The sequence below is a fragment of the Camponotus vicinus genome, unplaced genomic scaffold (assembly GCF_025532165.1).
Source record: "Camponotus vicinus isolate PSW18456_S1 unplaced genomic scaffold, iyCamVici1.0 SCAF_3, whole genome shotgun sequence".
Classification (NCBI taxonomy): Eukaryota; Metazoa; Arthropoda; class Insecta; order Hymenoptera; family Formicidae; genus Camponotus; species Camponotus vicinus.
In genome coordinates this window covers 20,258,461-20,279,423 of record NW_028141967.1, presented here as the reverse complement: position 1 = coordinate 20,279,423, position 20,963 = coordinate 20,258,461, and the positions used below count along the sequence as shown (strand labels likewise).

At 34.5% G+C, this 20,963-nt stretch overlaps 2 protein-coding genes across 4 annotated transcripts in view; one reads left to right on the top strand and one right to left on the bottom strand.

The window, feature by feature from the left end:
* LOC145967980 (luciferin 4-monooxygenase) overlaps nucleotides 1–2,434 on the bottom strand; it is a 91,613-nt gene extending 89,179 nt beyond the window's left edge. The window contains exon 1 of the mRNA XM_083093129.1: nucleotides 1,428–2,434. The gene's annotated coding sequence lies outside the window, so the exon portion shown is untranslated. The remainder of the gene's footprint in view (nucleotides 1–1,427) is intronic.
* Dip-lambda (Dpr-interacting protein lambda) overlaps nucleotides 1–20,963 on the top strand; it is a 146,186-nt gene that overhangs the window by 39,373 nt on the left and 85,850 nt on the right. For all 3 annotated transcript variants that reach the window (XR_014437628.1, XM_083093131.1, XM_083093130.1), the window contains exon 2: nucleotides 3,772–3,816. The gene's annotated coding sequence lies outside the window, so the exon portion shown is untranslated. The remainder of the gene's footprint in view (nucleotides 1–3,771; nucleotides 3,817–20,963) is intronic.

Here is a 20,963-nt window from a genome sequence, read left to right as displayed (position 1 = left end):
CAGCTACTTCATTTGCAATAATTCTCGGCGAATTTTCCAAGATTCTGATTAGATTTCTTTCATTTCTTTCTCTCAATTTTAAAGTACGTAATGATAATAAATGGTGGAATGCATTAATAAGCATAAAAAATATATATATGATAATAAATAATGTTAAAATTAATGATAATAAGTAAATTTTTATTTTTATTTAATACATAAGTATGCTGGAAACATTTAATAAGCATACTTAATAATAATAAAACTTTGATCCTTTGATGAGATCTTTTCAAAAACAAAATTTATCTAATCAAATTTCTATTCTAAACTGTAGCTGATTTTTCAAATTATTAAGTTGAAGCTATTAATATAATTAATCATACACGAAATTACTTTTATTCAAGCGTATAATGAATTTTTTCATAGATGTATATGCTTTACCAAAACTGTATAATGGATTGTACAACGAACCGGGTTGTCTAAGCTCGGCGATTGCCGAGAAGGGTCAGCCTCTACTCGGAGCTTTTCCACGGAGATACTCGGCTGAAAGACCAGTTACTTGGTAGATTGGCCGCTCGTGCTAAGTAAGTGCACTACGATGACGACGGGAAAACGGCGAAAAAGAAAGATAAAGCATTTTCTTTTCAAAAATAGGGAAGTGAAAAGCGCCCGGCAAAGTTCTTTAAGAAACACCGAGAGAACGTCCCGGTTGTATATCTTGAAAACGCGGATGGAGAATCGCTCGTCAATCCAAATGTTTGGGAAATGTCGAGCAGATTAACGGTATAAATGAATATATCATAAATGCCACATTGTGTGTTACATTAATTTTTGGTTGAAAAATTCTTTACAGTTTTCCGCATTTCTTTCATGCTTTATCCAATATTTCTATTCGATTATATTTCTCTCTCTCTCTCTTTCTGTTTCTCTCTCTTCCCTAGTTTCATATATATACATATAATATAATTTTTGAAAATTATTTCTTGTAAATTCTCAATATCTCCAGATACGTTACATAAAATAATTATATAAAATAGAGAGAAAATAATTTAGTACTCACTATACAATGCACAACAGTTACATATTACAACTCCGTTGTTGTGCATATGTATACTTTATAAAGCAAAAAAATAATTACGTAACATCTCAAAAATAATTATTATGTTCAATTGAACTTATTTATTTACTCTTAGATATTTTAAACAATGTTGAGAAATATTTGTGTGAAAAGTTATATAAAAATATTATAATTATAAATTATAATTATATAAATTATAATTTTATACATATATATATGTATTAAACATTTTAAATATTTCAAAATAAAAAATCTCCCTTGAAAATATATTTTACGTGCCTTATATCACGCAGATAATATATAAAACATTATTACCGCGAAGGGGTAAACAAGCAAATAATCTCTAATAAATGAAGTAAATTTTACTCACCAAATAGTTGCTCCGCTGTGGCCCGATTCCTCTTCGGGTCTGCTCCTTCCTCTTTGCTGCTTCTTTGTAGCACTCACTCGCGAAAACACTTAATTACAATTACATGCGCACTAATTTGAATACGACACTCGCGCGACACTTTAAACGGCACTCCCGATGTAACTACACGCGATGCCCACTTTATTATGCTTATTATGGCGAAGGAATAAGAATGATGAAAATCGCAGAATTATTTTGATAGAATTATTCGATGCTCGACAATCGATGCAATTAAATTCATGCGGCAATACGACTTTAATAAATAATGTATGATCTCATATTATCGATTTTGATTAATTAAATCTCGCGAAATATACGTGGCGAATTATAATATAACGATATGTAGGTGTTAAATTTATGATACGTTTCGAGAATTTTTAGGAGGTTATATGTATACGAAACGGCTCATGTCGCTTCGAATCCTGCCGTATGAATGATAATAACGATCACGATACATCGATATACCTTGCCGTACGAACATTAATAGAATAATAACAATCGTCTCGTCTCCTTCTTTTCTCTACCCAATATTTTCTTTATAATAGCGAGACGCGTCTATTTTCTTCTTTTCAATGTCTTTGTTGTTGACGTTTTTTGTTAATGAAACGTCTTTCATTATGTCGTACTGACATACCATCGAGTAATAAACAAAGAGGCGTTTTATTTCTTACATTCACACGAGTTACAAGTTCAAGTACAAATCGAAATAATATAAGTGATATAGACAACTATAAATTTTTATTACATCGCAATATTCAGAATGTTAATTTTTCACCGATTAAAGTATAATTCATTTATCGAGAACACGCGACGATGCACGACATTGATAAAATAAAAAGATATCACAATACGCGAATTGTTCACTAAATATTAATAATAATTATTTAAAAAATCGAGGAATAGAATATTTCGCATTTCGTCAAACATTCCAATGTTCCGTAGCGGAGGAGGGGAAGTCAACGATCGTGACGTGTCGGGCACTCGTTCCGTACTAAATGAGTGACGTGTGTAGCGCGCCATACGCAGCGGCGACCTTGTCAATAACGACCTTGTGACGTCGTGACTCGAGTCAGAGCTCACGTGCACGCGACCCGCTTCGCTGTTTCGTTGTATTATCTTTTAAAACGCGATCGCGAAAAGTGCTCAGAGACCTCGATCAGTCGTCGATCGTAATTATTACAATTGGTAATTATTCGTCTGCGAAATGAAGGCCCTCTCGCGATAAACGGAATAATCTAAAAGTCTAAAATATTCCGGCAGTTTGTCGAAGTGGAGATATCTCGCGTTGTGTATATATTTTTATTTAAATAGAGATCGAAACGATAAGTGATATATTTTGTGAGATTGAATTATAAATTATTTCACTTACTTTTCAATACTGTGACACGGGCGGTAATTATTTATTTAGTATTTTAACTCTCGCGATAAGCACATAACCTAAATATTCCGGCTGTTTATCGAAGTATACATCTCGCGCTATGTGTTTAAATAGAGATCGAAACGATAAATGATCGATTGGATTATACATTATTACTATTTCACTTATTTTCCAATATTGCAACACGGGCGATAATTATTTATTTAGTATTTTGAATTTTTCGCTACTTTAGATGTAAATTGTCTATCATTTTTTCGGTAGTTTTCTCGTCGTTTATACGCAATATATAATAATAAATCATGTGGTTAATTTAGGAAATGCCGTACAAAGTGTCGTGCGATCGTATATTATTAATTAGCAATTTGCGTGTGATCGCAATTAAATGTGTTTTCGCGAGTGAATATCAAAGTAAATGCCAAAGAGCAGCAAAGCATAAAAAAGAGAGGAGGCCCGGGGAAACATCAGGCAACTGAGAAGCAACCGTGTGGTAAGCAATTCATGATTTATTTAATTCATTATTTTATCATATTATTATTTCTGTTAAATTAATTCTCTTACCTCTATAATTTAAGCCTCCTTATATTTCTTTTTAATTATATTATTATAATTTCATAAAATATTTTAGATTTTTTATTTTGTGAAATATTTATATTAATTAATATTATATATTAAATATAATATTTTTAAAAATTATTTAAGATTTATAATCATTTAGTCTATTTATGTAAAAATTAATTTTTTTATTTGTTATACATTTTTGAAATATAAAAATTTATTTTTTAACAATATTTCTTTCAAAAATTATGTAATTTGTTTATATTAAAAATCTATTTAATGGAGAAAAGATAAGTTTAATTGAGAGCGCAATAATTATTTTTAAAATTTTTTGTAGAGATATTGTATAATTTGAACATGTTTATTTTACAGATCAACATCGTGTAGACTACAACTTCACTGTTGCGCATCGTGCTGGTGAGTAAATAATTTTCAATTTTATATACATATATACACACACACAATCTTGAGATAAAAAATCAATCAAAAATTATAATCAAATATATATTTATCATAAATCTATAAGAATATTATAACTGAATAAAAATAAAAGAAAGAAGACGAATATCGAAAATTTTGTGTATATCACGTTTTTAAAAATATCAGATTAAATAGGACTTTTCCGAATTTTGACTATTATTTTTTTATTGTAAGACTTTTTTGATTATAAGATTGTAATTATTTACTAATTATCGCATTTACTAATTAAATACGTGTAGTAATTTTATTTTTGGCATATTATCCTAATTTTTCGTAAAAATTTTACGGCTTTAATGTTTTCTAACTTTTTATTCATCTATATTTATCTCAAGTTTGTATTTTTATTATAATTTTAAGTTTTCCTATTTATAAGTTGTCATTTCTATAGCACTACTTATTAGCAAATATTAAATTTTCCTTTTAAAAATACTTTAAAGTTCAATTATTCAAGACTTGATATTTTTAATTCAAATAAAATTATAAATGAGAAATGTAGAGAGAATAGTTTAAAATACAAGCTATTTTTTGCATCACTGTTCTGACTTTGGTTCAGTGTAAATGATAAAAGCTTCACGAGAGCATTTCGCGTTGAAATAATTCAGGCCGAATTTTTTTGACCTTTCTTCCGGCTCAATTCATCCGGCGACATTCGTGACGTGGCAAGAGTCCTTCGTTTTTACGGCGCTCTCGAGTGCCCACTCCGGTTTTAATTGAGTTCGTTATATTCATTTCCGGAGGAGCGCTTGATGCATTTTATTCGCGTATCTCGTGTGTGTTCGCGACTGCTCTTTCGCTGCTACGTTTGAGTGTAACACTCTCGGTTACTTGCAGATTTATAGCGGGACCGAAAGCGGGATAAAATTCGCGATAATACCACATGCGAGTTCGCGTGCGTTACCGAAAAAGTTCTGCTAGAATAATCGATTTGACTCTTTGTACTTATATAGAATAAACTTTTATATATGCTACCTTATTTGAACAAAATAAGAAACAGTAATATTATAAACACGAATCAATTAAAAATGTATTTTATATTTTATATTTTGTATCTCAAAATAAAAAAAAATTATGTATTATAATTAAAAAAAAGTTAAAATACTTTCTCCAATTCTATTATCTATTATTTAAAATAGACTATTTAGAATTAATTAAATTGTGCATCTATTTAATATCTTTAAATTTTATACTGAAATATAAAAATATTAAATAAATGCACATTAAATTAATTTAAATAATTTAACAATTTAATTAATTCTAAATAAAGTCTATTTTAAAATAATATATAAGTGAATAGAATTGAAGAAAGTATTTGATATATAATTTTATTCTGATATATGTTTCTTGATTTGTTAAAGAAAATATTATAGAAATTGCTAATATTTTTAATATTATAAATAAAAAATAGAAGAATATTCTTGTGTGTGTCTTAGATTCTAAGAATAAATTGTCCAAAATGGGTTTAAATAATAGTAATTTCGTATCTTATATCGTACCTTGTTTCGTATTTGCGACCTTTTTTTTATTGATATCACGATATGTCATCTTTCTGACACTCGTAGTCTTTATTCTGAGTCTCTTAGTAAATCATCAATCCTTTCTTATGTAAGACGTTTGCGCGAACATGTACTTACCATAATACCCATTCAAGTCACGAAATCAGCTTTCTCTCAAAAAGCCGAGAGTCGATGCCCCGAAAATCCGGATTGTCATGTTCGGTAGGTTTTGAATGTTTAATATACTCCCCTCTGAGATCCTACCTCCGTCATCTTCATGCATGATATATGAACGGATGAGCAGTGACCCATTAACTAACGTAACTATTAGGGCTGGCAGTTCGAAAACGCGCTCGCGTCGTTCCCTAGATTAGGTTGTAGATTGCTGATAGTACATTGCGCATTGTTAGTAGTAAATGCTCGTCGTTTCTATGAGGCCAGACAGCGAGAGCCAATCATTCCGGCATTATTGCCGCGCGATGGGAAACGGGTCGAAAGAGATGGAGGGAGAGAGAGGGTAGGGGAGAGGATAGAGAGGCATACGAATCCATTTAATAGAGAATCTATATACATTACGGATTTATCAAACAATATAATTCGGTAAGCTCCGCTCGCTGGTCCTGAATCGTCCCGCGCCACCTCCGCGCAATCTGCCGAAGTCGCACCTCGCATCGTTGCCTGTTGCCAATTTCGGGACCGATCGACGCGAATGCGAGCCGATTCAGAATTTTCGTCCTCTCCGCTATAGATCGGATTTATATGACTCCGTCGTTGTGTGCATTAAAAGGATACCTGTGCAGTCTCGCTCGACCATAAAATTTCGAATACCGTTTAGCGTACAGTCGCTATTCGGTATGCTTTGTGTAAAAGTCGGATCACGCTTATTGATGTGAGAAATATTGAAATATATTTTATGAGATATTACACACAGATCTGCGCTCGCGCTTTTGTCGCAGAGATTTAATTGAACGGAATGTAATCATTTTTAATTCTTTCAACTCAGCTCTGGCAGATAGGAATTTCCTCATATGCGGGTATTTTAATTTAGATTTTTTAAATTTTAATAAAGTTGTAATGGAACACGTTAGCTCTTATAATTCGAAGCTTAGAGTTTTAAAACTTTTTAGCGAAAAATCTTGATTTACGCGAATAATGTTAATCCTGAAATTTACATCACTACATTCATAGACAAATATTCTAATAACACAAAAATATAGAAATAAAAATGGCATATTTATTGTGCAGCCGATATAAAATATAGCATTAACAAAGTTACAGAAAAAATACGCTTCTATTTTAAATTTTGCAGGACGATTAATGATATCTTGAATAAAGACAATATCAATCCTATTAAGTCTTACTAAACTCTTACATAATATAATAAAAATATTGTCATGTTCTCGTAATATCATTAATAAGAGGATTTTCAGCACAATTTAAAAAATTAAGGATCTCTTTTAATGGAAAGATAAATGGCCAATTTGTGCGGCTCAATTTCGGATCTAGTCGCGAATCGTTTTTAACGAACTTATATAACGTAGCAAAAACTTTATTTTGACAGAAAATACCGAGAAGAGTTTTAAACACTTGTGAACGATTTCAAACTGGGGTCATTTTGCTTTCTTGCGTCACAACACATTGATAACCGCAACGCGGATGTAGTTTTGGGAGATTTTACGTTAGCGGATGCACTCCGGATATCCGAAATAGCAGATAGATTATTCAGTAACAATGGTTGGATCTTCCATTTGTAACTATCGGAAATGTACGTCTCTTTTTCCTTCCGTGCGCTTGGGAATTTTTATATATTCGAACTTCACAATTATACACAACTATGTATTATATTCTGAAGTCTGTTAAATGATTTTGATAGGTTTTAATTCATGGCTTTTATATCTATTGTCTATTTGACGTGAATATATTTTGAATTTTTATCAAAACATTTTGGCAAGCTGTGTAAAAAAGATTTTATCTTTTTTAACATTAGAAAACAAAATAGAGGATATTGTTATTCTATATATTGGCGAATATTTACCTCGTTTGCTTTTCAAGGTAATTAGTTTTATTCAAAATGAAGGAATGGCTTTTATTCAATGTGCATAATTGTGAAAATAATCGCGAGCATGCAAAATTCGAGACTACAAATAAATGAATTCTGAAACTCGTTAATACAGATGATGGGCATCCTCGAATATGTTAGCTCCGTATCTCGCTTCTCTCGTTTTACAGATTGTTCGCGTTTTCGGTTTTTCGCGCTCGTTCTGAAACCGGCAATTGGATTGATAACTTGAGCCACTATGCGGATGGAGCGTTTACAGTTTATTCGTCGTAAAAGTGCGACGTGGATGCGCCGCGCTCTCTTTCACGCAAGTCATATAAAATACCAATTCCGCCATAAAATTGTACATTTATCGTTTTATCGACGCGCGGAAACGTGACGACGATTTCGAATTTCACTAACAATTCGCACATACTCCTATTCGTCGAAGATCTACAAAAATTGCGAGCTTTAGAACATGAATATTAAATCGCTTTAATTATTCTTTTAAATTATTTCTTTCTGCTCCATTAAAATTGACTATAAAAAAAAATTCTCAAAACAAGCTCGATTAATGATTTCTTTAATTTAATACATCGGTGTCAAGATCGATTGCCATAATTTTATATTAATTTTCACGCGCTCTTGTAAATAATAAGTATACGTTACGCCATATTGTGTTATCGTTATCATTGGGTGCTTCAATTAGCGAGGCTTCGAATTTATTCGAATCTACCGCACTCTCGGCGATATTACACGGCGGACGGAAACGTTCGAGGGCAACGGCATGAAACGTGGTTTGTTCACGGTACCGATTACATGAAGTTGTAACCCGAGCATGCGAGCCAACAGCGGTCCTCCAAAGTGCGAGTAATGCGATAGAGAGAGGGAAAGAGCGGATCGTTATCTCCGGCGCGTAGAGAGCGACGGACACACGGCTGAGACGCCTCTCACGGAAGTTTATAACGCGATACTCTAGCATAACGCGACCATAACGGACCGCCGGTGGCTTCCGGGTGATTTCGTCGTTTTCCTCGCAGACATGGCTCCGGTCCGGTAGGTGCCTGCGAGAGATGTTTATAGCGACTATATATGCCGGTATGCACGATGTGCAGCCAAACTCCTGTGCGATCTCCGGTCTCTTTCTCTCTCCCTCTCTCTCTCTGTCTGTTGCTCCGTTTTCCATCCCCGTTTTAGCAACATCCACGGAGAGACACAATTTCCACGGGCATGTAAAATCCTGGTCGCGTCGTCGTTGTATACCGCGCCCCCGACAACCTCCGTTATTTCGTATATTTCGTACATTTGATTCGCCGTCGAGTCTGTGCCCGCTCGACTGTACCGGACATAACGTCCGGAATGGAGAGATGTTTACGTCTGTAAATCGTGAAAATAGAATATTGCGAATTTAATAATTATATATCTTCAGCGCGAGGATGCGTTTGATATCGTTTTGAGCTTGCTTCCCTGGATATTCCGATATACGCGGATTAATTAGACGGTTTTATCTCTCTTTCTCTTCGTTATTTATAAGAATTCGATAAATAGAATGTACCAGTCATAATATATAATTTATTGCTCAGAGTTAGCATATTGTAAATTACTTTTTTATAGGAGAAGATAAAACTATGTTTCTTCTTAACAAGAATAATCTCTATGAAATATTGTTCAATTTCTTTTTTATTAAAGTCGACCAATTATATTATGTTATATAAGTATATAACTTATGATTAATGTGCTTGGATATTCAGACACATTGCAAGTCTAATATTTATGTTAATTTATATCACAATAATTTGAATTAATTAATGATTGACACATTCAAGCAAAGGAAATACATTAAACATCTTCTTTGAATCATTAAAAAGAAATTAGTAAATCCAAGATAATTTTTAAAGTTACATATATATTTAATTTGCAATCAACTTATTTTCTTGATTGAAAAATTTGAAATTATTTGATATTTAAAATTTTCAGACAGGGGGAAAAATTTAATATTAAGTTAAAGTTAGCTATAATTTGTGGCCATTATAATACAAAAGTTTATTCATATTTCTAACATATTAATAAAGATTGTGTCTAGACACGACATTATATTAATATGTTCTATTACATATAATCAAAAAATAATAAAGTAATATTATATAATATTGATCATATGTTTTTATGAATGAAATTAAAATAGCCAGAGAAAGATACGTCATATAACAAATCCGCTAATTATGTCAAATCTAAATTTCATGCTCAGTCTGTATTAATAAAGTATTCACGTTCCGGAAATATTCGAATTAAATAATTAAATAATACATAAAATGTTCGGATTAAATAATTACGTCAAACATGACTTAATATAAATATTAAATATATATGTTTTTAAATATTAAAATATTAATATAATAGATATTTTATATATGTACAATTTGAAGAAACAATATTTTTTTCTTATTATTATATTAAAATAAAAAAATTATAATATTGCAAAAAATAATTAACGAATGACAAAGATAAATCCACATTATCGGAAATGTTGAAGTATTATACGGGTGAATCGTTGAAAAGCAAGTAGCACGAACAAGTATTTTTCCGACAGTGTCTGTGGTAACTTCGCGTTCTCTCGGGGGCATGTTGTCTCGGTGTTTATGGTCTGACCACGAAGTCCTCTACGCTTTAGATAGGGCTTCGGCTTTGTGCCCTTTTCCGTCCTATCGCGGGAATCCCGACCGCAGAACCTGCAGCGCAAATATATAAAGTCCAAGACTTCGAAATGGGGAAACGGGTCAGTACGGTTGGTCGCGGTAGTTTCATAAATTTGATCTTGATCGTCGACCACCGAGAAAGGCACTCGGATACACACGCTACAACATTACCAATTTACCGTGAGTGTTGTAAAATCACCAAACCGTGAATCACAGCAGAAACCGTTTTCGTTAAAAAGAAGATTCGCAATAGTGTTCAAAAATAATAACTGTGTCATAAGATTTACAAATTTATTAATCTAATATCTTGAAAGTTTTCTTTTAACATGGAAAATATGAAGGAGGTTTGCTCATAGAATCTGTTTTAATATCTAAACAATTTATAGATTTATGTATTTGAATTTTTTAATAACATGAATCTATAGATTTATATCATGGATCTATTAAATTCCAATATCCATGAATTTGATAATATATGCACAGATCTATCAATTTATATAAATACTAAATATATGTAGAAATATATAACAATTGCATATATTATTTAAAAATTCAACACATGTCACATGTTATATTAAAACATCAAAGTTTGCTCTTTGTTCAAGGAGATATATAATAAAACTGCATAAAGTATTTGATGCAATAATTGGATATGTTTTGATATGTAGTTTTATAGAAAATAAAATCCAAGACAATCGAAATATACAGATCGCGCATATCATTTAAACTTAATTTCGATCAAAACATTCAAGTGCGCTCACTGTAGCGCTACGAGTTTATCGTGCGTGCCTGTTTATCGCGCGTATTGTAATTGCAGCAGAGTAACGTTGCGCTTTTATCCGGCATAATATACATGCGTTATCGCGCGTTTCGCGGGTAACGCGATTCTAAATCCGGCGAATGCACACTCGCACGCATAGTCGCGCCTAGTAGCATAGTCGTATCGCAGGCCGGATTTGTATTACGAAATTACGCGTCGCGCCCACAAATATTTGCGGTATCGGGTATGTAGAAATGTTAATCGTGCTAATCGGCCAAAGGGAGCGCGTGGACCCGCGTGAATGTTTCGATTTGCGAAAATATTTGTCTGCGCGTGTAATATCAAGTGACAGGTATCGCTGCTAAATAATACATCAGTTTTTTATCAAGTCATTACTTGTACTTGTTTTAGTAAAAAAACAAGGTATAGACTTGATTAATATATTCAACTCTTCGCTGCGGTGCAATAATGTATCTAGAAAGATGCTAAGATAGATGTAACAGAGTCATATATTTTTTTATTGTTTAATCGAATTATATAGATTAAAATTATTACGTAAAATATTTGCAAGAATATTAATTATCACAAGCGTTCCTAACTATGCAAAAAAAAATAATTTTATAAAATATATAATCGCAATTTTTTTAGACATAATATTGCATGATTATTATTCTTTCATGCACTTTTTATTCGAATTTTATAGCATGTAAAAAGAAAACGAAAAGATTATAAATAAAAAATATAGGTATTCATTTTTTTATTATACATCACTCAACGAATTCAATTATCGTCTATTTTATTCAAGAAAGAGAGATAGAGGCAGAAAGAGAATCATAATATATATAAAAGAGTGATAGACTTATTGATAATATTCAATTTTACAAGATATTCAGGCCATTTTAGAAACTGAAGGGATATGAAAACCTGTCCAATATTTTCGTGCGTGAACGCTTTTATTCAAGAAACATCAAGATATCGCGCTCTCACGTTTCAATCGCAGGTGAGTTTCACCTCCGGAAAATCGCGCCAAGACTGATATCAGTCGAAACGATTCGTTTCGCGACAGACGAAATATTGTATCACGTCGGAGCGCTCATATTTTCTCGCACTTTTGCACGGAGTCGCACGCGTGGTTTTTCTCCGAAGTAGGAAAAGGAGAAGAAGAAAGACGCCGCATCGCTTTTTATGCAGATCCCGCCGGCGTTACTCTCTCGTTTCCGTTTCAGGGCGGAGCGTAAAACACGCGCGGGCTCGTGAATTCGCGCGAAACGTTACGGAAAACGCGAGCAGTCGTGTTTTATCTCGCGACTGCAAACTTCATCTCTGCCCTGGGGGAGATCGGAGGAAGCGGGCGAGACTATCGGGGATTCCTGGAGGCGGTCGGGGCTGCAATAGCAGCAGCTACAGTAGTAGCAGCCCCCCTCGACGGATATACACCGGACATTCTCCCGGACAATAGTCGTTCAGGAAGCCATTGATCGAGCCCGCCGTTCGCATAGTTCGCGAATAATCGGCACGCCCGGCGCCGATAATTATTTCGGCGCGTCGCCGTCGCCGCCACCGCCGCCGAGTCGACGAAAAGTTTGCCGAAGTTTCCGGGGAGGCTAATAAAAAAGCGAGAAATCGATGGACGTAGCACGTGAATCAGCGAACGATTAAAGTTCCTCTCCGAAGGAATTACTCTCGCGATTGTACAATTAAGAAGATTAGCGAGAAGAACAGTTTTACCCACGGTTGAAATGATTGAAGGAATATCAATTTGATGAATTCACAAAGTACCATTGTCCTCTTTGAAAGTTATGCATGATACGAAATCTTATCTTTTAAATTTTGAAATAGACGGTAATTTTTTTCAGAATAAAAACGATAAAAGCGAAAGATTATTTTTTCCATATTATAATGATTAAGAAGTTAATTTTCGATGAGTTTACGATTGTGTGTCTGAAAATTATGCATGATACGAAATCTTATCTTTTAAATTTTGAAATAGACGGTAATTTTTTTCAGAATAAAAACGATAAAAACGAAAGATTATTTTTTCCATATTATAATGATAAAGAAGTTAAATTTTGATGAGTTTACAATTGTGTGTCTGAAAATTATATATGATACGAAATCTTATCCTTCAGATTTTGAAATATACGATAATCTTTTTGAGAATATAATGCAAACGATGAAGAATGAATGAAAATACGAAAGATTATTCTTTCTATATTATAGTAATTAAGAATTTAAATTTCAAAAATTGATTTATTTTAAAATTTTCAAAACATTGTTTTATTTAATGCTGCATATAGTCGATTTATATTTAATTTTTCTTTCTCCGATAAAAAATACATTAGTGTCATGTGCATAAGACGAAATTTTATTATCATAGCTTCGAAATTTCACAAACTATTCGATTTTTCCGATTCTATCGATATAACTGACAAATCCACCGTTCCTATAAAACGTCCTGAGTAATGTTTTTCAGGATGTTTCGCCGGTTTAATTATGTATATTGAGAACCGCTCTAAAAATTGGCCTTTCACAGATTTTCGCGACTATCTCGCATGTTTACATTCGTCCATGTTTGAGTATATCGTGTCGAAATTTCGTTCTGCTGCACGCTGGATACACAAATGCTTGGATGGAGTCACTGCGTTGAACCGCCGCCATCGACACGCAATTCTGTACACTGCGTGGCACCGTTAACTTGGCTAATGTCGAACGCAATGACTAGCTCTCGCACAACAGAGCGAGCGGAAATTCAGGAATTTAAGCCCCAGGCGATTGCACGGTTCGAATAAAGAATAATAAAAGTTGAATTTTTATTTTTCACATTAAAGTTTATATCTTTTAACGGAGAAAGACCGAAATTAAATATAAATCGGCTATATGTGGCAATAAATAAAAGAATGTTTTGAAAATTTTACGCTTAAATATTTCACTCGATAAAAATGTACGTGTCATACATCAAAGAGAAATATTTGTCTGAAAACTCACGAGATTCTTCAAACCAAAATTCACATTTTGCATCTCGAAAACCGCTTCTGTCGGCATCGATTAATAATTAAATCAAATGCCACTTCCGGCCAAACATGTCCGCATAATGATCATTTAAACGTCCTGTGCGATGTATACATATATCTTCACGTGTGTAGTAAAATCGGACGGGTTACGGTCCTATATCGTAATTGCATAAATTGCTTCCCGCCGCACGGCGTACAAATACGGTTATTACGAGCATAAGGCTACTACGGCCATCTGATTACGGCGAATTCATTTGAGCATTCTTTTTTTTTTCGGCGCGCATGCACAGTTTCCGGGATTCCAGCGGCGGGGCGATAAATGGCCCATTCCCCGTGTTAACTGTCCCACTCTCGGCTCGCCGTTTTGTTCACCGGTGAATAAATAGCGCGGTATATATCATTTCACCGAGGGGCACAAGATCCACGACGGTCAGGAAGTAATGGAGTTTAAAATATGACGTATTTTTCTGTTACATGCGCTTATCTATCTACCTGAGGAAGACAAGTGGCTCTTCAACGGTAACTCGCGCTTTTACAAGCCTTCATGAGGTATATCCGCATTTTAAATGTAATCATATTATATTCATGTAATCATATTACATTCATGCAAACATATACGAGACAAAGTATGAACGAGCTGAAAGCAATAATTAATTGGAGCCTCGCAAAATCTACCTAGAATAATAAAATAAAAAAAAGAATCATGGAGAAATATTTTCGCATATTTAAAATGGTTTACATACACTGTGGCTCGCGATACTTCGGTGATGCTGCGGAATACGATAATTCGCCAACCGCATACATTTAAGCTGCCATGAAAACGATCCTGAGATATCCTACTATTCAGCTACGCCTCTTTAGCACCCGATCGCGATCGTAAAAATACCTCTTGTAGATAGCGATGTAAGACCACGTATCGTGCTTCTCGGCCGCCGACATTCTTGTACGTTACAGGCACACGCGGGAATTTACAGAACCATAAAAGTATATAGCCTCATAGCAGTGTGTCTTAACGCCGATGGAAAATAATGGCAGCGAGTTTGCGCAACAGACAAATCGCGGTTCCTTGAAATAATAGTTTCGGCTTTTTGAGCAATTGGATCGAAAACGACGAGAAAACCTCTATTTTTTAGCGAGTAAGAATCTTAATGTATCACTTAAAATAATCCTCGCGTTAATTAAGAGCTTGCGCAATTTATTGTGATATATATCTCAATACTAATAATTAATTAGCAATTATCGATTAGTCGACAGGAACTAGGGAAATCGTAATTACTGCGGGTCAAGCAATTTACGGATACAGTTCGGTATTTAATCAATTCCATATGCCATGTAAACTGCACTTCGTTTTGATTAGCCTGAATTTAACGTATGACCGAAGAGTTTCATCCAGTTGCCAATGTTTCGTATAAACGCGGTTGCAGAACTCAATATTTCCCTCAATGTTTCCCAATAGTTTCACTCAATGCATCCCTCAATATTTACACGAAGTTATAGAAAAATATTTCAAACGCACTTCCCAAAATATATATATCGTTCTGTTTATATAGAAACACAGTAAGATATCAAATAATATAACATAGTAAAGTAGTTTTTTTTTATTTTTTTAATCGGAAAAGCAATGTAATTACTATTATCAGTTTTTATTATTGTACTTTCATATTGTACAATATTTCTATTTATCGTTTACTCTCTCTTTCTCTTATTTTAAAATACATTAAAAAAATATTTATTACATTATGAAAGTTAATTTTTGAGAGATGTAGTTAACGCGCATAAATTTGAATATAATATCTGAATATTCTAGATTCGTTTTAAGGGTTACCACATCCCTTAAAATAAGCATATATTGGGATATATCGCAAACTATCGTTTATTGTGATTTACTCTCTCTTTCTCTTATTTTAAAATACATTAAAAAAATATTTATTACATTATGAAAGTTAATTTTTGAGAGATGTAGTTAATGCGCATAAATTTGAATATAAGATCTGAATATTCTAGATTCGTTTTAAGGGTTACCACATCCCTTAAAATAAGCATATATTGGGATATATCGCAAACTGCGTTCAGTCGACGAAATGATCATTGCTTGTTTGCCGCGCAATTGAACGCGTCTCAGCTGTGAGTGTTTGCGATCGAAGTGGATAAACAGCGGATAGAGATATACGGATGATGAGAGGACGAGAGCACGAGAGATTCGCGAGAGGAGCGAAAGGATATCGAGAACGACGCGCGTTTTCGCGACTGGTGGACGAGAAACGATCTACGGCACTTTGCACTTCCGGTCGCGCGTCGTAAAACTCCGCGCCATCCGATGCATCCGTCGCAGCTGCGAGCTTCGTGTATATCGTATAAGCGCGGCGCTTCGAATTTATATGAAAACGTATTCCTAAATCGGTGTCGTAAAACGCCGATTGCGCGAATGTCGACATCGACTGTCATTTTCAAACGCGATAAAAAAATTGGCTCTTGATTGTGGGATACGAATTAGTAAAAAATAAAATGTTAATTAACATTTTTCCCATGTCCCAGAAAATCCACTAAATTTTAAGTTAAAATAACTCATTCGTCGTTATTTATTGACAAATTAAAAATGTTAAATAATTGACACAATACTTTACATTTATTTTTGTTATTGTGACTTTAAGTGTAATGTAAAAATAACATACAAATTAATTAAAAATTACATGAAAAAATAGTTACAATAACTCGTAAGAAATGTTGAGGACATTAACATATAATAGTAATTATTTTAACTTAAATTATTTGTAATAGAAACATTTGATTTTAATAAATTTGATTATTTTTGTATGTCAAGTTTAGGATTATTTGAAGATTCACTTTAACTTTTCTTAGAATGTTAAACTGACTTTGAAACGTGTTGATTGTTTAAAATGATTATATTAAAAATACTGAAAATAATATTCCATTTCTAAGAGACACGTACAAAGTGTTAAGTTATGATGTTGACATAAATGTAACACACGAAAACACTGTTTATAAAAATAATAACATACAGGTTGTATGTTAATTTTACATTGAAGTACTAATCAAACACAAGAAAATTTTAACATATGGACGCACAATTTTTTACTGTGTATTTAGCGTTAATACAACGAAATATATATATGATGCTAGGGATTAATATCATATGTAAATATCAATTAATCCGGGTAGGAATGGTTTTACGGAGTCAAAATGTGAAACAATCGGTATATTGTATGTTATGTTATGAATTTAAATTATTTAATTTGCCGAGTAGATTTTTCTACTCATAACTAATTCCTCGCTGCTTCGCGATACGTCTTGGACGGAGATCACTATGCCAGGAGGGATGAAGGAAAGCTCTCTTGAGATACGCGGCGTTTCGTCGGGATCGTCTGGCCAGGAGAGGAGGTTTTCTATCTCTGATCAAGAGCTATATGGATCGAGCGTCGCGCAACGGAATCTGTTTCTCGTAAACCTGCTCCTTCCCGTATATCGTGTTTCCGGGCGTCGAATCGAGTCGCCGTTTTCTCTCGTTTCTCGAGCATCGGGCCGCGCCATCCGTCCTCGTAACGTCAACGTTCGTTTTCCCGTTTCCTCGCGAAAGGAATGAATCCGATCTATAAGAGGTAGGGAGGTCGGGGTGATTCGACACAACCGATCGTATTCTTCCGGGCTTCCTCGAGGAAGCGGATCGTCTTCTTCTCGCCGGAATCTCGACTATTTCGTCCTGATTCGAAGACTTAGCGCGTGTTTGTCCGCCGCCAACGTGAAACAATAGCGTCAATAACGATCGTTACTTCTCGTTTTTTCAAATTCGTCCCAGAAACGGAACATTCATTTTGTCCTCTGTTCGCAGTCGTTCTTTTTCTCGAATTTTTTTCGAGGAGAACTATTGTTGGAAACGGAAAATCAAATCGGATAAAACATTCCCTAATCGACTATTTTACATAACTCGAATCAAATTTGAAAATATACGATTCTTCTCGACGCGCGTGCAATTTTGCAGAAGAAATATTTTACCAAGCGAAGGATTACGCTCTGACATGTTAGACAAGGATTGCGGAGGTTTATAAAAGATATTCAACCGGAGCACAGTACATCCCTGTGTATCGCTTTTATTCGGCCTCGCCGTTGTTGTTGCGACAAGCGTGTTGCGCGTTATCTTTTCCACCGAGTTTACACATAAATTGGAGTCGGCGTCTCGATAAACTTCTCCCAAGGAAAGATTCGCTCGCTCCGATGCAACCTATATGTTACGCGCGACAGATTCATTATAATCGGAGTCAATTTATTTTATAAAAACAGATAAAGAAAGAAATTTATCATGCCTTGGAATTGAGCTTATATACGAACAAACATCGGTAGAAAAATAGGAAGATAGAAAACGGTTCGAAATCGTCACTTTTCTCAATTACAAATACTAATAATCGTTTAAATGTGGAAATATACTGGGTGTTAAAAAAGTCTGGACACGGTCGAATATCTCGATAAGGAAGAGTTTTACTAGAAAGTGTTTCAGACAAAAGTTGTATGGCTTCGAGGGGGACATAAGATGGTGTCATTAGTTTAACCTTAAAGAGTCACCTGAAGGTTACGTGAAGGTCACCTCCAACTTTTTAAATGGGACACCCTATATACTTTTGCATATTCTTGTAGCTCATCTCAAGAGCTTTCCAAAACACTATAATTAAGTTAGTTTTCATTAAGTACTTTCCGAGTTATGAGGCTTGAAACCATTTCTTAATTTTACATAAACAATAAAAAAAATATCTAGTAAAATATTCATTTTTCGATTATCTTATCTTAATACTTTTATGTACAAAATAATGAGAGGAATCAATTGGTGTAAGGAAAAAACATAGTTGTTTCGAAGAAAAAATATGTAATTTGCAATTAACAATAATTTTTCTTAAAAATAACTATGTATTTTCTTTACACCAATTGATTCCTCTCATTATTTTGTACATAAAAGTATTAAGGTAAGATAATCGAAAAATGAATATTTTACAAAATATTTTACGGTTTATGTAAAATTAAGAAATGATTTCAAGCCTCATAACTCGGAAAGTACTTAACGAAAACTAACTTAATTATAGTGTTTTGGAAAGCTTTCGAGATGAGCTACAAGAATATGCAAAAGCATATAGGGTGTCCCATTTAAAAAGTTGAAGGTGATCTTCACGTGACCTTCAAATAACTCTTCAAGGTCAAACCAATGGTACCATGTTATGTCCCCCTCGAAGCCATACAACTTTTGTTTGAAACACTTTCTAGTAAAACTCTTCCTTATCGAGATATTCGACCGTGTCCAGACTTTTTTAACACCCAGTATATGGCTTGTTTGATATTATTAGAGGATCAAATGACGTGGATTCGGGTGACAAAATTGCTTCTTCTAATTGCTGTCAAATCAATCATAATCCAAGTCGAGGAATAATGAACGAAAATTAGACAAAAAAATCAATTGTAATGTACACAATATTTTTCGCGATCCTTGAATGACGCTGCTTATAGAGTTCCAACGCTTCCGAACAGAGACACGTTTCAAACTTGATGTTTCGCGTCGCGGTGATCCAGTTTAAGCTTTGTCGCGTTTCAACCGGGGGCTGCGCGCGTCAATCGCCCTCGTAAATCCGGCACTAACACGCGTCGGAATCGCTCAGCGAAACATCTTCCTTTATACGGGACTATAACGACGGTCGCGATCGATATTGCAGCACCGGCAACAACAGTCGAAGGAATCTTCTCTCCTCAGGGAGGGTGCGTCATCGCTCTAGGCTGTAGTTAATACAGATAACGTCGATCCTCCCCTCTGTCGACTTCGCTATCAAACGTAAGCTTGATTTGCGATGTGCCGTAATCTCACGTAGAGATTGCCGCTGCAATTATAAATTCCGTCTTTGACAGAACATCGAGCGCGTTTGGCATAGATTTATGCGTCCTTGAAGCGAAATTATTATTAATCTCCCGTCTTAAGCTAATTCGTCGTATTAGGCGACTGTCAAGTCGAGATTTGTTTGAGATCTACGTGCGACACGGTTCTGAATTTGTCAAAGGATACAAGGATGCAAGGATATCAGGGAAGCTAAGAAAATATGTGCATATAAATGTTGATAAGCATATGCTCTTAAAACGGTAAAAGATCGATTATATGAAGGAATAAATAATTGCATATGTGAAATGTGTATTTTCCTTCTTTCCTGAAAAAAAGATTTTAACATCTCCGACGACCTGACTTGTCCGTCCTTACTCTTTCTTTTTTACTGATCGTCCGTCTTTACTCTTTCTTTTTTCACTGATTTGACAGTTCATATTCTTTCTTCTTTCACTCATCGTGTGTTCCAAAACCCCTGTATTTCAAAGTGTGTTCCATAAATACCGCAAAATTGCATAAATTAATGACTATTAAATCACGGATGTTGTAATCGCGCTTGCGGGACTTTGTGCGCTGGAAAGTCGGTTATTTATCATTTCGACGGCTCGAAGGTGTAAGAGGTAGGAGTTTGGCGCCGAACGAGCTCGTAAAGCCGACGCTGTGTTTGCTGACGATATTCCGATGAAAGTTTCCGCGAGTGCGCGACAGAAACTTGACTCCAACTCCTGCCGAACTCGTTCGGCGGAGGCTCCGGCGAGCGAATTGGAGAATAGCGGGCGTAAGATCGGGGGCCGATGTCTTTAAGCCAAACTTCATAGAACGACGCACAACACGTTTCTTCGACCCGCCAAACTATACCGTTGTGTACCCAGACTGGCGAGGGTCGAATCGAAAATTTCCATCTATGAATATAAGAGCAGACATTATTAATTTCTCGTGCAAACGAATATTTTAATTTTACGCGATATTTATTTCCCGAGCAAGTAATCAATATTTTTGCAGCGGCTTCTGTCTTCAGCAACCAGCAGCCTTAGATGTATCGAGAATATAATTTTCTGAAGAGTAAACGTTAGTTATAAACGGAAAATTGTAGCGTAATGTATGTGTGTGTGTGTGTGTGTGTGTGTGTGTCATTATGTTGATGCTATTTTCTCTTCAGCGCATTATATATAGGTTCGTAAAATCATGACGATGTAGGTTAATGACGAGGCGGTTTGTGG